The 14,587-nt window shown below is 35.8% G+C and overlaps 1 long non-coding RNA gene and 1 pseudogene across 2 annotated transcripts; one reads left to right on the top strand and one right to left on the bottom strand.

The window, feature by feature from the left end:
• The first annotated feature begins 3,275 nt into the window (after nt 1-3,275).
• LOC125263603 lies at nt 3,276-6,142 on the top strand. 2 transcript variants are annotated; one of them, XR_007183853.1, is made up of 3 exons: nt 3,276-3,533; nt 3,609-4,508; nt 5,734-6,142. It is a non-coding gene; the product is annotated as an uncharacterized LOC125263603 (long non-coding RNA). The 2 variants fall into 2 exon arrangements; XR_007183852.1 differs by having other exon boundaries at nt 3,276-4,508.
• Nucleotides 6,143-8,630: 2,488 nt separating this feature from the next.
• On the bottom strand, nt 8,631-11,441 carry LOC125263569 (annotated as a pseudogene).
• Between the last annotated feature and the right edge of the window lie 3,146 nt (nt 11,442-14,587).

The raw sequence follows: 14,587 nt of genomic DNA, 5'->3' as shown, positions 1-14,587 counted from the left end.
TTAAAATGTAAAATACAACTCAAATGACCCATTTCACCACTTAATGCATAACATTTCATATAGCAAAAAAAAAAAAAAATAATAATAATAATTCACTCAGACAAAGATGAGAGCAGTTCATTATGCTGGAAACCTCATTAGAAAATCACATGAACTTATCGGAACATCACGCTGATCGTTCACACACTGCTGTACTCATAATGACAAAAGTGTCTAATTATCACACACAGCATCTTATGCTTTGTTCATTTACCAGCAGAATAAACCACACGCTTTGAACAAAGACCCCTGATTTACTGACCTCAATAACAGCTCGACATTTTCCACCAAGGCATTTCACCTGAATGTCTTTAAAAAAACACACCGCAGGTCAGTTGAGCAACGACATAAACATTTATGAAATGTCAAACTATAACTTCATTCATATATGAATTCGTTCAACCAGTTTAACATCTAGAAAAACATTTTAACACTTTTTTCTTTTTCATATATGTTAAGACCATCACAGTTCTGTTCAAATCCTGAAGTGATTTCTGTTACAGACAGAAAGAAAAATATTAATAGCTAATATCACAAATTCATCAATCTAAAAACACATTTAAGAGCTAAAATTGTGCTTTTTACACAGAAATCCTCTTAATCTCTCTCTAAAATGAGCTGAGAGGAACGTAGATCAGACAACGTTCAGCTCCAACACATTTGCCTGGACGTTTCTAGTGAGTCTGAAGGCCTTGATTAGCTGCTGTGTTTATAACTAAGGTTGGAGCTAAACTTTGCAGGTCAGTGGCCCTCCAGGAACAGGTCTGGACACCACTGAAGTAGATGAAAAGAAAGCCATCAATGCTCATGATTGTGAGGTCAAATTTGTGAATGAGGCATGATGATCAGTGACCTCCAGCAGATCTCGCATCTGAGGACAGTAGATTATCTGTGTGTTCTCTGACAGGCTCTTCAGGGTCCGTATTCACAAAACATCTTAAGGCTAAAAGTAGCTCCTAACTTGCCGATTTAGGAGAAACTCTTAAAAATAATGGGTGTGTCAGACCTAATTTTAGGAGTCCTACATTTTTGCTCAGAGTATTTCACAAAGCATTTTAGTGCTAAAACTAGCTCCTAAGTCTGTGAAACGTTAGGAGTAGTCAAGAGGACTCCTAAGTCACTAAGACCAAATCACAAACAGTCCTAATCCACCCAAAGACACTGAACACCATTGAGGCAATAGCGATAGAGCCTTGGGTGCTCAACTTTTTCTTTATAAATGCAATACAATTTGATTTATAGATTTGAATCTATATCTATAAATAATTTTTAACAAATGAATAAATATTGTCTGATTACCTGTGGCAAAGGTTTTCATGAGTTCACATTTACAAATGATTGAATAGAGTAAAAAAAAATTATATATATATATATATATATATATATATATATATATATATATATATATATATATATAATAAGCATATTTGGTGTGTTGTCCAAGGGGATTGAGGGCTCCGAGCTTGAAATTTAGCCCAAACACAAAGTTATCTCCGTATCCCCAGCCGAGAGTGAAGAGTGGGGTGGCGGAGAGATACAGAAAACTGTCGAAGTAACTACGATGAGCCGGCTCTCGTCTGTCTATAATATATATTCCTCCTCTCGAGATGATTAGAAAGACCTTTTGAATGTGTTTCTCCCAAACATTGTTTATAAAACATAATTTGTCACTTGAATTCTGCATTTTCTTGAGATGCAGACATCCAAGAGGTGGACAATTAACTGTAGGCCTATATACTAGTTTAATTAATGACACTTTTAGCCTTTATGGCAACAATAGCAACATTTTATTTTAACTATGGCAACATTTTATTTTAAAAAATATTTATTTGAATAGGGCAACATTTGTATTTCAAAACCTTTATTTTAATATGGAAACATGACACCTCATTCTACAATATTTCTATGGTTAAATCGCTGACTCCTCCCCCATCAGCCAATCACTGTGTTTACTCCATAGCAACGAGGTCAACCCCGCCCTTACTCTTAGCTTAAGACTTCAGTCGATTCCTAAGTAAAAGTTGGTCTCAGCAGCTTTGTGAATAGGTTTTAAAGCAGAACTAAGTAACTTTTTTTTACCTTCATAAGTCCTTTAAGAGAAAACTCTTAGCTAAGAACTTTTACTGCTATTTAGGTTTTGTGTGAATATGGCCCCTGATCTACAAACACCAACACCAGTTGATTCAGTGCATTGTTTAAAAAAAAAAAAAAAAAAAAAAAAAAAAAAAATATATATATATATATATATATATATATATATATATATATATAATCACTGTTTTTAATTTATTAATCATTGTTTAGATGAGTTGAAGGACAGACTTTATGACTTTACAGTGTAGCTTAATGTACAAAACAAAACAACATATGAAGCCATAATTGTTTGTTTGATTTCATATCAAATTACGCACTGTTTTCTCTGATTCTAATCATAGTTGAGTCAAACAATCTGTAACAGGACAGTTCACAGTCTAATAGAGCTGATTTCATGCATAACTTAAAGGGATAGTTCACCCAAAAATGAAAATATGATTTTTATCTGCTTACCTCCAGCGCATCCAAGATGTAGGTGACTTTGTTTCTTCAGTAGAATACAAATGATGATTTTTAACTCCAACCGCTGCCGTCTGTCAGTCGTATAATGCGTGTCAATGGGAACACCATCAATAAGAGTAAAAAAAACATGCACAGACAAATCAATGTGCCATGCACATCCGGTGTGTGAGGTCTGAATGCACTCTGATACCGGAAGTGATCTCTCGCACTAATAGACATACACGCGAGCGATCACTTCCATCATCACAGCACGTTTTCAGACCTTACCAACCAGATGCGCATGGCAGTTGGACATAGTGGTGTATTAGAGGTAAAAAAAAATTATATAAATACTGTTCGGTTTAGTGCACAAACCGTTTGTTTCGTGTCTTAGGACATCAATGTGTCGTCACGAGCCGCAGAGTTTAATTTGGATTTGTCTGTGCATGTTTTTTTTTTTACTCTTATAGACGAAGTTCCCATTGACACGCATTATACAACTGACAGACGGCAACGGTTGGAGTTAAAAATCATCATTTGTATTCTACTGAAGAAACAAAGTCACCTACATCTTGGATGCGCTGGGGGTAAGCAGATAAACACCAAATTTTCATTTTTGGGTGAACTATCCCTTTTAACTTAGTTTTGAGCACATGTGTAGTTCCTGTGTTTGGCCTCTGTATGGCAGTAGTGTGATAGTGTTTGAGCAGCTGCAGTATCAGTTCAGTCACTGTGGCTCTGACTGACAAGAGTTTTTTGTACGACTCTTTATCACTGTGTAAACGTTGGACCATGGTGTGCACTATGACAGTAATAATGTCCAGCATCTTCAGTCTGGACTCCACTGATGGTCAGAGTGAAATCACTGCTAGATCCACTGCCTTTGAATCTAGGTGGAGTTCCTGACTGGTGGACATCTGCATCAAAAACCAGGAGTTTAGGAGCTTCTCCGGGTTTCTGTAAGTACCAGGCTAAATAGTACTTCCTGCTCCAACTGTATACACCTCTGCTGATTTTACAGTTGATGTTCACAGTTTGTCCTGGTTGAGCTGCTGTCATTGAGGGACTCTGAGTGATCCTGATCTGTCCTTTGCTCTCTGAAACACACAACAAGAAGAAAATCACCTCAAAACTTTGACAATATACTATGAATTCATCTCAAACTTGTGCTTCACCAACCTTGAGCAAACGCTGCCAGAGTCCAGATGAAGATGATGATGAAGGTCATGTTGATGAAGATTGTTGTGTCAGTGATGAAGTGTTATACTCACAGCACTATAAATACTCTCAGAGCACTGAAGCACCTGATCAATATGCAAACAGACTCTAGATCATTTACCTAAAGACAGCAGATACTCCGTTTCACCATGTAATATCTTTGCTAATACTTTTTAAATGACCAATTTACAGAAACAAACACTCATGATTTACTTCATATTATTTTGGTTTGATCTTCTCCTTCTAAACATGGTTTTAATGATCAGTTTTATTCAGACTTTGATGCTGAGAGCGTTTAATACATGTGCTGCAGATTTTATATCACTCATGAAACTGTATAACAGGTCAAAGATCATCCAATAGGGAATGACCATCTAAATCTTGCTAAAGATTTCATTGTAAAGCAGGTAAATAGAATTACCAATGTGTTTTTTTAAATGTGATAAATGCATTTCAGCACTGATTATGAAACTAATTATTTTACCATCATGCAACAGGTTTTTCTTTTAAGATGAAGATTGTATGCCTCTTTTTAGACCAATCCATGGCTGATGTTGAGAAGAGCTGCTGTTGAGTCTCATATCAGTGTGTCGTTCGCTCTTCCTCTGCTGGAGTTGGTGTTCATTTGAGTGTGACGGAGGTTTTTGTATGACGCTTTCACTAGAAAGAAGCACTGTGGTACACTTTCAGTGGAGGAACTAAACTGACGATCAGAAGTAAGTCTTTCTTAAATTATCCAATGAAACTGTATGATGTGTGTGTGTGTGTGTGTGTGTTTTTTTTTTTTAAATGAGGTTTAAGGTTATTTAAGAACATTTGGCAACAATGTATTATTGAAAAGCTTCAAATTTTCAAATCTTATTGTCACAATTCATTCTATTTTATTGATTGATTGCTCAAATTGAGGTATTTATTTAGTTTTGTCAGCTATAATATAAAAATGTTCTTTTTGGTGATATGTTTTTTTTTGTTTTGTTTCAAGGCATATTTCATATTCGTATTTAATGTTTTAAATTAGTCATTTCACGCCTAATATATGATAACATTTCATTGCATTTTAATTAATTGCAATATTTTATAATATTTTCTATTATTTCTTAACATATATAAGTGTGTTAATTTTGCCATCATCAAAAAGAAATTCAGTTGAAAGCATGTTAAAATTAATCATTTAAAATTTTGTTAAGTTCACTTATAATTATCTTAATGACAAAATTGTCCTGAATGGTGATTATTTTTAAAATACAAATAATATATTGAAATAATCATTTAAAAATAGTTTCCTATACCTTATAAGACATTTTGGTAACACTTTACAATAAGGTTCATTAGTTAAACATTAGTTACTGTATTAACTAATATGAACTAACCATGAGCAATACATTTATTACTGTATTTACCAATCTTCATTAACGTTAGTTAATAAAAATACAGCTGTTCATTGTTTGTTCATGTTAGTTCACAGTGCATTAACTAATGTTAACAAGATTTTAACATTGTATTAGTAAATGCTGAAATGAACATTAACAAAGATTAATAAATGCTGTAGAAGTGCAGTTCATTATTAGTTCATATTAACTAATGTATTTAACTAATGAACCTTATTGTAAAGTGTTGTCGGCATTTCAATAAAATTATCAACATCAAAAGACAGATGTTTTTTTTTTTTTTTTTAGATGCCACTTAAAAAATAGCATATATTTAACAATATATCATGTTTGATGAAATTATTTATATTTATACATATATATTTTATTATATATATTTAGTAGCAGTAAAAATTGATTTAATGGAAAATATTTTTAAAATTCATTTGGGATAGATTGTATGTGAAATTTCTGTAAAGAGGAAATATTACTACATAAAATGTCTGACATCTAAATGATTCCTAAACTCTGAGTATCAGACAGACGTTAGTGTTGTTTGTGTGTGTTTGTGCAGCTGGTCCCACAGTGAAGCCCTCCGTGTCTCTGCTGCCGCCCTCTCCTCTGCAGATCTCTGGAGACTCAGCCGCACTGCTCTGCCTGCTCAGCTCTTACTCTCCACAGGGGACGCAGGTGAGCTGGACGCTGGATGGGTCAGAAGTCCAGCAGCGTCCTGAGCCTCAGCAAAGCACGCTGGGAAGGTGCAAAGCGGTTTGTCTGCAGAGTAACACATGACAGAGCTGCTTACGAGGCCTCGTTCTTCAAGAGCTCCAAGTGCTGATGTTTCTCCAGTGAAGATGAGCCATATCAGAATTTGTGTGATTAATAGCTCAATACTGAACCAGTCTTTCAATGTGCTGCGTTTGCTGTTCATTCAATAAAGCTTCTGAACGCATTATATTTGTGTTCGACTGCATCATTGAACAGTGTGTCGTTCATTCAAAGTTTCAGTTGCTTTTGAGTGATTGTAATAGTTGAGAACAGCTGCATTTAGCAGTAAATGTGAAATAAAACTCTTGGGGTTTGAACACGGTCACTGGAGACGGAGCTGCTCTATTCTGAGAGGATCAGAATCACTAAACCTGACCATGCAAATGAGATTTTCATCTTAAACTCACAGTTTCACTCTGATTGTTTCAGCTCTCTGAACCGGAAAAGTTTCACTTCTGCTTATGAGAATTTGAGGAATAAATTCATTATTAGTTTGAAATGTAGTAGCTACTTGAAAAACTGCTCAAAAAACATGTACGTGTTCGGTTTACTTAATTTTGGCATTGAGATCTTATGTTGAGAGAACGATTATTTTTCTCATAGCCACGACTTCCTTATGTTGAGGGAACGACTAAGTGAAAAATAAATCAGAATTCTCGCACATTCACAGAATACACCTTTGTTCTGTGTTGAAATATAAGGTGGATAGAGCCCCAAGATTCATATACAGAGAATGTTAAATTCCTCAGGGGGTACACTGCTCTAAAAAGTTTGGGAACCACTGCAACTGATCTATACAAGCAAAAATGTAATTGTAGCTACTGAATTTTATATGTAAGTTACATTTTAAAAATGAAGCATGAGAATAAGTGGCGAAGCCACATAAGGGCCATGATGACACTGGCCCATCCAGACTGATGGCTGGTGCACCCAATCAAAACTGACAGAATACACTAATGGTCTGGAAATAAAACAAAACTGCAAAATAATATCTGTCATTTATATACATGTTTTGTAAAGTGCATTTGCTACTAGTAGTCGTTTTCCATTCCCGTTTATCTTTCCAGCTCCTCTGCCTGTTCCTGTAATTTTCAGAGACTCTCAAGCCAGAATTGTTCATTGGTGTGTACAGTGATGGATGTGAGTCATGTGACTCTCTCCTGGTACAAAGGAAACAGTTTATTGTCCAGAATCAGTGTGTCTGATCTCAGCATCAGTCTCTCTCTACCTCTGGAGGTGGAATATCTATGGAGTTTTACTGACAAATGTCGAGAACACATTATTGTGACATGAGAGCACATCAATGTAATGTGTGAGAGTGCAAATCTCTTCGCTCGTGCGCGGATTTCCATTGCTCTCGCACAAAACTGGACGCGCACTCTCAAATATACAGTGCTCTCTTATGAACTGCCTCTCCTCTCCTCTATTGCGTGTGCTACCTTAGTATTTTAAAGCAACAAGAATACTTTTTGTGCGCCAAGAAAAAACAAAATAACTTTTCAACAATATCTAGTGATGGACGATTTCAAAACACTGCTTCGAAGCTTTAGTTTAAAGTATTCTCGTCGCTTTATAATATTAAGGTTGAACCACTGTAGTCACATGAACATTTTAAATATGTCTTTAGTAGCTTTCTGGGCACTGAAAGTGTTAATAAACTTGCTGACATAGAGGCCTCAAAAATATCTTAATTTGTGTTCTGAAGATGAACGAAGGTCTTACGGGTGTAGAACGACATGAGGGTGAGTAAAAATGACATAATTTTCATTTTTTGGGTGAACTAACCCTTTAAGAGAATAACTGATTGACTGATTGAATCTGTCGTCTGACTCATTCAGATCACTAGATCATCACAGACCAACCCTTTAAATATATTTTACTGTTAACTAGATGCTTTTAATCTTTCTGATACTTAGTGTTTCAATTTTCATTTGTTTATTTATAACATTTCCAGACTCCACAGAAACCACAATGAGGAGGAAGATATGCTTTAATAAAGGGTTCCTACAATATACATTTATCCAAACAGCATAAAAAAAACAACAACCAATACTTCAAAATATATAGAAGTGTTTTTGAACTCTATAGGCTGTTGATTTTTTGATATGTAAATTGACATCGATATGCAAAGCAAAGAGTTGTTTAACTTCGCCACCTAGTGACCACATGGGAGAATATATGATTAATCAATGAGGAACCGATGGTGACGTCTGTTTCCTCATCTTCTGTTCAACTTTCATGGATCTGAAGTGATCAACCAATACAGCAACAATAGCCACGCCCACCAGAGCAGAGAGGACCAATCGGATCACAGCTTCAGTAAAATTACAACAGTGGACAGAGTCTGAGAGAAGAAAAATAAAAACACTAAATCATTAGTGAGCTCAACCTTATAAAAGTTTTTTTTTCCTAAATAATGCATCACTGCCTGGAAATTACCATGCATTGACATAACCAAACAGGGTTGACAGAGTTGACTGATGTTGTCCAGATGTTTGGTCTGGTTTCTGATGGGATTGTTCAGCACACAGCTGTAGGTGTTTTTATCCTGATATTCCACCTCCAGAGGTAGAGAGAGACTGATGCTGAGATCAGACACACTGATGCTGGACAATAAACTGTTTCCTTGTACCAGGAGAGAGTCACATGACTCACATTCACAGCTGAACACAGCAGTGAACAATTTGATGATGATGAAGAACATTGTGAAGAGTCTCTGCTGATGACAGGAATCGGCAGAGGCGCTGGAAAACGAGCGAATGAAGAGAAATCTTACAAAGAATTTAGTTTAAAACACATGCAGTCTTGTTAAATGACACATTTAGATGTTCCTCAGACTCTTCTTTTTTACATGTGGTCTAAAATTGTAGTGCAGCACAATGTGGAGTTTGCAGGGAATACGCCTGTTGGTTACTGCACCTACTGGAATCACACCTTTTTAAACAATCTTATGCATTAGAATTAGACAAAATATATGGGAAAAAATATAGTTTGTTTTACTAATTTAGAAGCATTACTGTAAATAGAGTTGAATACTAAATATGAGCTATTTCACCATTGTACCTGGACATGGCCAACAGAGTCCACTGATGTCCAGATGTTGAGTCTGGTTGCTGATGGGATTGTTGATCACACAGCTGTAGGTGTTTTTATCCTGATATTCCACCTCCAGAGGTAGAGAGAGACTGATGCTGAGATCAGACACACTGATGCTGGACAATAAACTGTTTCCTTTGTACCAGGAGAGAGTCACATGACTCACATTCACAACTGAACACATCAGTGAACATCTGGAAAAGGATGATCCTGATGATGATGATGATGATGATGACAGATTGAAGAGTTACTGGTGACGACAGGAAGAGGAAGATGAGCTGGAAAAAATGAGAAAAAAAATATTTTAGGACCACCAATTTTTAATAAAAGACATAATACATAATTTTAAACACATCAATATTTTCCAGAATAAATGTAACAAGATATTAAGACAATGTGTAGATATTTATTGGAAAATTAATGGATCTGATTAGATTTACTCACCATAGACAGTAACATTGAATCTCTTGGGGAAGATCCCTCTGTATCTCCAGACCTGTACTTCATAAAGTCCAGAGTGTTCAGATCTGATGTTTCTGATGGTCAGAGATCCAGTTTGATTGTCTATCTGGAGTCTGTCTCCAAATGTCTCATTACTCTCAAACATACAGATTTTCTGATTATAGATTTCAGCTATCTGAGTCTCACGAGGTCCAAACATCCACAGTATCTTATCATTTTTCAGTACTTTGGTACGATCCGTGTTTAGAGAGACTGAATCTCCCTCCATCACTGACTTCACTTCATCCGTATCAGTGCCCAACACACCTGAAGAACACATAAAAATACATTATAGACAGAGACTTTAATATAATCTCTAATTTCCTGGAGTTTAATCATACTTCTAAAAGGTACATTTAATCTCTTGTAGAAATGCATTTGTGTTTAAATAAATGCTCCACATTTGCTGATTAAAAGTATGAAGACTTTCTCACCGCTCAGGACAAACAGGATCAGAGCGCACAGATGAGAAGACATTGTGACACAAACAAACGTCCAGACGAGAGTCGCTTCAGACACAGAACATTGACTTCCTAAACTGTGCAATTATTTCCTAATTCTTGATTACTAAATCAAAAGCCGACTGGTTTTAGTGGTGTGTATTCTCTGTCTCACTGTCCAGATGAAGTTCAGTGTTTTTTTTGTTTGTTTTTTGTCTTCTTCCTAATATCGCAGAAACTCAGAGTATCTGTCACGACCTGTGTGTTATTTTTATTATTATTTCGTTCTCTGTATGGACTACTTGCACAACTGTTTCCTTATTATTACAGCTCAGGCGTTCAGCACATAGACAGTTACTCAAGAATATGCAAATTATATTACTGCATTTTAGGAGAAGTGGGAACAACGTGTCGCTCGAGACCATTAGGTTTTCATATTTACACAAGAACATATTGTAAAAACAATATTAGTATTGCATAGCTTAATTTAGTTATGTAGATTAATTTGCTTATAACAGCATATACATACAGTAAATACATGTGAACATACATTAATTATTTCAGTTTTCATTTATTTATAACATTTCCAGACTCCAAAAAATATTTAATAAATATTTGCTTTAATAAAGCATATACAGAAATTTGAAACAAGAATTACTACAACACACATATATATACAGCACACACACAAATTAAATTAAGACTTTAATGGGACTCACCTTGATCTCTTGGAGTTTGACTCGCTTCCATTTCTGCGATTGTAGTGATGACAGGTGCTTTAAAACACAAATAAACAAATTAAAGAAACCTTACAAAATTCATGTATGAAATTAAGAGAAATAAAGGTTAAAAAGACAATGTGACAGTGATATTTAACTCACCATAGACAATAACCTTGAACATCTCCCGCGAGGTTCTTCTGGAGCTGCCGATTGTCACTGTATAATATCCAGAGTCACTGAATCTGATGTTTGTGATGGTCAGAGATCCAGTCGGATGCAGCTTCAGTCGGTCTCTGAATCTCCCATCAGCAGCAACACCATACGTATAAATGCTGGGTTTAGAGACTTCGGCAATATGGGAATTATCAGGTTCATACTTCCACGTTATGTGGTCATTTCTCTGAATGTAAGTAACATCATTGTGTAGAGTGACAGAATCTCCCTCCATCACCGATATTATCTTTATTCCATCTGCTTCGACATCTGAAATATGTATTTATATAAAAAGTGTAAATATAATTGTTTGAGAGCCATGGGTAAATTTTTTAAAAAGGAAGTGGAAAACACATTTATTAGAAGCAGAACAACTAATAATAATAATAAAAATGTACACTTACCATGAACACATATAAAACAAGTCAACAAGGTCCAAAGGAACATTTCTGAAGGATCTGTTATGAGATCTGTTAAGAGAAGGTTTCCACTGAAAATGACCACAAGATCAGAACCATTGGGTCCTCAACAGTCGCTGACTTGCTGAGTATTATCAGACTAAAGGTTTAATCTCAGGTTATCATCACACACACACTGCAACTGAAACTACAATAACCACTTCTTGTTCTGAGCAACTTTCAAAAATAACAATGAAAGGTCTTGTGTCACAATTACTATTACTATTAGTGCACTATTACTATTGCAACCCATATAGCAAATAACAGTTGTGGCCCACATCTCCCACATTCTTCTGGCCCACATACCGCATGGAATGATGGCGATAACTCAACCTGAGTGTGGCTGGCATTGCATACATATCCTGGTCTCATCTGGGCCAACTATAGCACATATGGCTCAGTTCTGGCAGTGGCAAAGGTCACATGAGCCACATCTGGGCCATACACAGCAAGCCACAACTCACACTAAAACCAGCTTGATTTGTGTGAGTCAGATACGGCCCCTATGACCTTTCTCACTGCCAGAACTGAGCCATATGTGCCACAGTTGGGCCACCCAGGTGAAAAAAAAGTATACTTCCATAATGTACTTAAAGCGCTTGAAGGGAGATAATCAAAATTCCCTTGCCTCTTCACTATATATATATATATATATATATATATATATATATCCTTTTTGAATGATTGACATGAGTGATTATAATATGAGTGATAATCAATAATCAATATGTAACCTCTTTTTATTAAATGATTTGAGTGATTTATTTCATATACAACCATAGAATGATTATGTGGTTGTTGAAATGTCCTTTTCAGAAGATCTGCTGATATCTGTGTCTTTGTCTGTTCATTTTGGAGACACTCTCACCATGTGTCCAGCCATAGATCCATGTTTCTCTAACACCCTGGACAGCTAGGTCACGAAGGTCACCCTAGTAGCTGGAATACGTGACTCTTTCTCATTTCGCAGTGTTATCCTGTCTCTATGTACTTCTTTAAAGAATAAAGATGAATATTATACGTAATTCTCCACAGAACTAGAACATGTTATCGTGTTTATAGATGGAGCCTGGGCTGACTTCAACCTTGAAGAAGCTGTGAAGCTCTGTATCTGTGTATGTGTGCTAATATTCTGCAGGTCCTGACAATTGGCAGTTCGGCTGGAGACTGAGAGACACCACCTCATGATCCCAAAGGGACATCCAGTCCCTAAATCCAGGGTCCCCTCATCAGCATCCTGATGCATGGAGATACGCTTCTGACTATCTGTCCATGTGTGGAAGATTTCTAATCTTGTCTATCTTCTCTTAGCCAATCATAATCATTTTTACCTTAGTAATGACATAGTTAGTTGACTCTGTTAGAGTATAATTGGTGTGGAAATGTGAATGTACGAGAGCGGCCTACGAACTCCTTGTGAGACCTGAAGCTGGCATCTGCTGAAAAAACTGCAAACTATTCTTCAGTAAAATTTCTTCAATTGATTGATGCATCTCTGACTCCCGGTCTTTCATTCGATATATCTGGTCAAGGGTCCTAAAACTGTTATTCCCCAACACGCTCTATTTTTACGCACTAATTTTTTTTTACCTAATATACTAAAATTCTACTTTAGTACTTCTTAAGATAATCTCAAGAACATCTAAGTGTACTCAACTGTGCTATTTTGAGACAGCATGAAATATGAACTTAAATGTGCCTTTAATATACTATCTCTGTATTTAAAAAATGTATTTAGATACCACTTATAGTACATTTGAACCCACCACTGTCTGTGATGTACCAGTGGATTACATGATAAGTGATTCATTTACATCAAAACAAAAGGTAACATGTATGCCAAACATTATTTTTGTCTTATATTTCATAATGAACTCAGATAAGCTGAGTGCTCACTCGTTTTCTATCTGTTCTTTTTCATCAATTGGAACGTGTGTAAAGGATTGTGGTTGATTTAAGGATGAAAAGGATACACCTGATATCCTTGGAATGAGCTGAATGAAGGACGCAAAGTGAAGGCCTTCCAATGATCCTTCAAATAGATACAGCCTTCAGCAGCGCTTAATGTCTTGGCAGCTGAGATCTGCAGACTTCCTTTTGAGAATCACCCATAGCGAGCATCAATGCGCCCTGATTTTCAGTGTGCATTGTGGTACTTTTTAGGAAGCTAATGTTTCAATGCACTGTTAGGATTTTTATGATTTAAACAGCCCTTAAAATGGCAGATTCCCTGATCAGTGCCCAGACTGCTGAACTAGGGAGCTGTACCCAAACTCAGCGCAGAGCATGAAAAGAAACAGAGGATGAAAGGAAATCATTCTGATAGGAACTTCGTAATCTAGAAGATTACGATATTCTGGATAAAAACTCTACATAGTAGGGGAAAAAACAAACTTTCAGCTCTGAACAATTATGAATGTAGGGCTATAAAGACAATTGAAGACTAATGGCCCCTATTAAAAGGACACTGACCTATGTGAAAGTTAGATTTAAGATCCAAGATGTATTAGTCACCTACAGAATATAACTTGCAGTGAAATTGAAACCAGGTAATCATTAAATATATAAATAGCAGATAAATTGGTAAAAAGAAAAATGTAAAATAAAATAAAATAAAACAACATAGCAATAATTATTTAATGAGATTTGAGCAGTCAGATACCAGGGAATGTGAAAAATCAATCAATAAACAAACAAACTAACAAACAAACAAATAGAAGTTGTAGAGACAGTAATGTGAGGCTCAGTTAGGTTGTGGATGTGATACACATGACTGAGACTAAATGAGATTACTTTTTGTCTAAAAACCCAATTTACATGTCATTTAATTAGTTCTCAGTAAATATCAAGTCAGAAAAATGAAAAGCATGCAGTTTTTACGCTGTCTTCATCAACTGACATAAAAATCGGCTCGGTGTGATTGTTGTTGTTGTTGTTGTTGTTGTTTTTGTCAGTTGGGTTGCAGTTGATTTTGCAGTTTCTCACCTAATGCAATGGTGAAGTGGAAACAGGATTATCACTTCCTTGTTTTTCAGAATTTGTGGTCAGATATAAATAAATGTGTAATTCCTAATAAATTCAAAGAAACTCACTTTAACATAATAAACAGAATCTATCCATGTAACAATTTTATTAGTAAATGTAAAGAAGGGATTTCGCCATTATGTAGTTTTTGTAAAGAAGAAACAGAAACAATTGTACGCTTATTCTTCAGTGGTAATTAAACCAAT

This window comes from Megalobrama amblycephala, linkage group LG2 (assembly GCF_018812025.1).
Source record: "Megalobrama amblycephala isolate DHTTF-2021 linkage group LG2, ASM1881202v1, whole genome shotgun sequence".
Taxonomy (NCBI): Eukaryota; Metazoa; Chordata; class Actinopteri; order Cypriniformes; family Xenocyprididae; genus Megalobrama; species Megalobrama amblycephala.
This window is presented reverse-complemented; position numbering and strand designations above follow the sequence as displayed.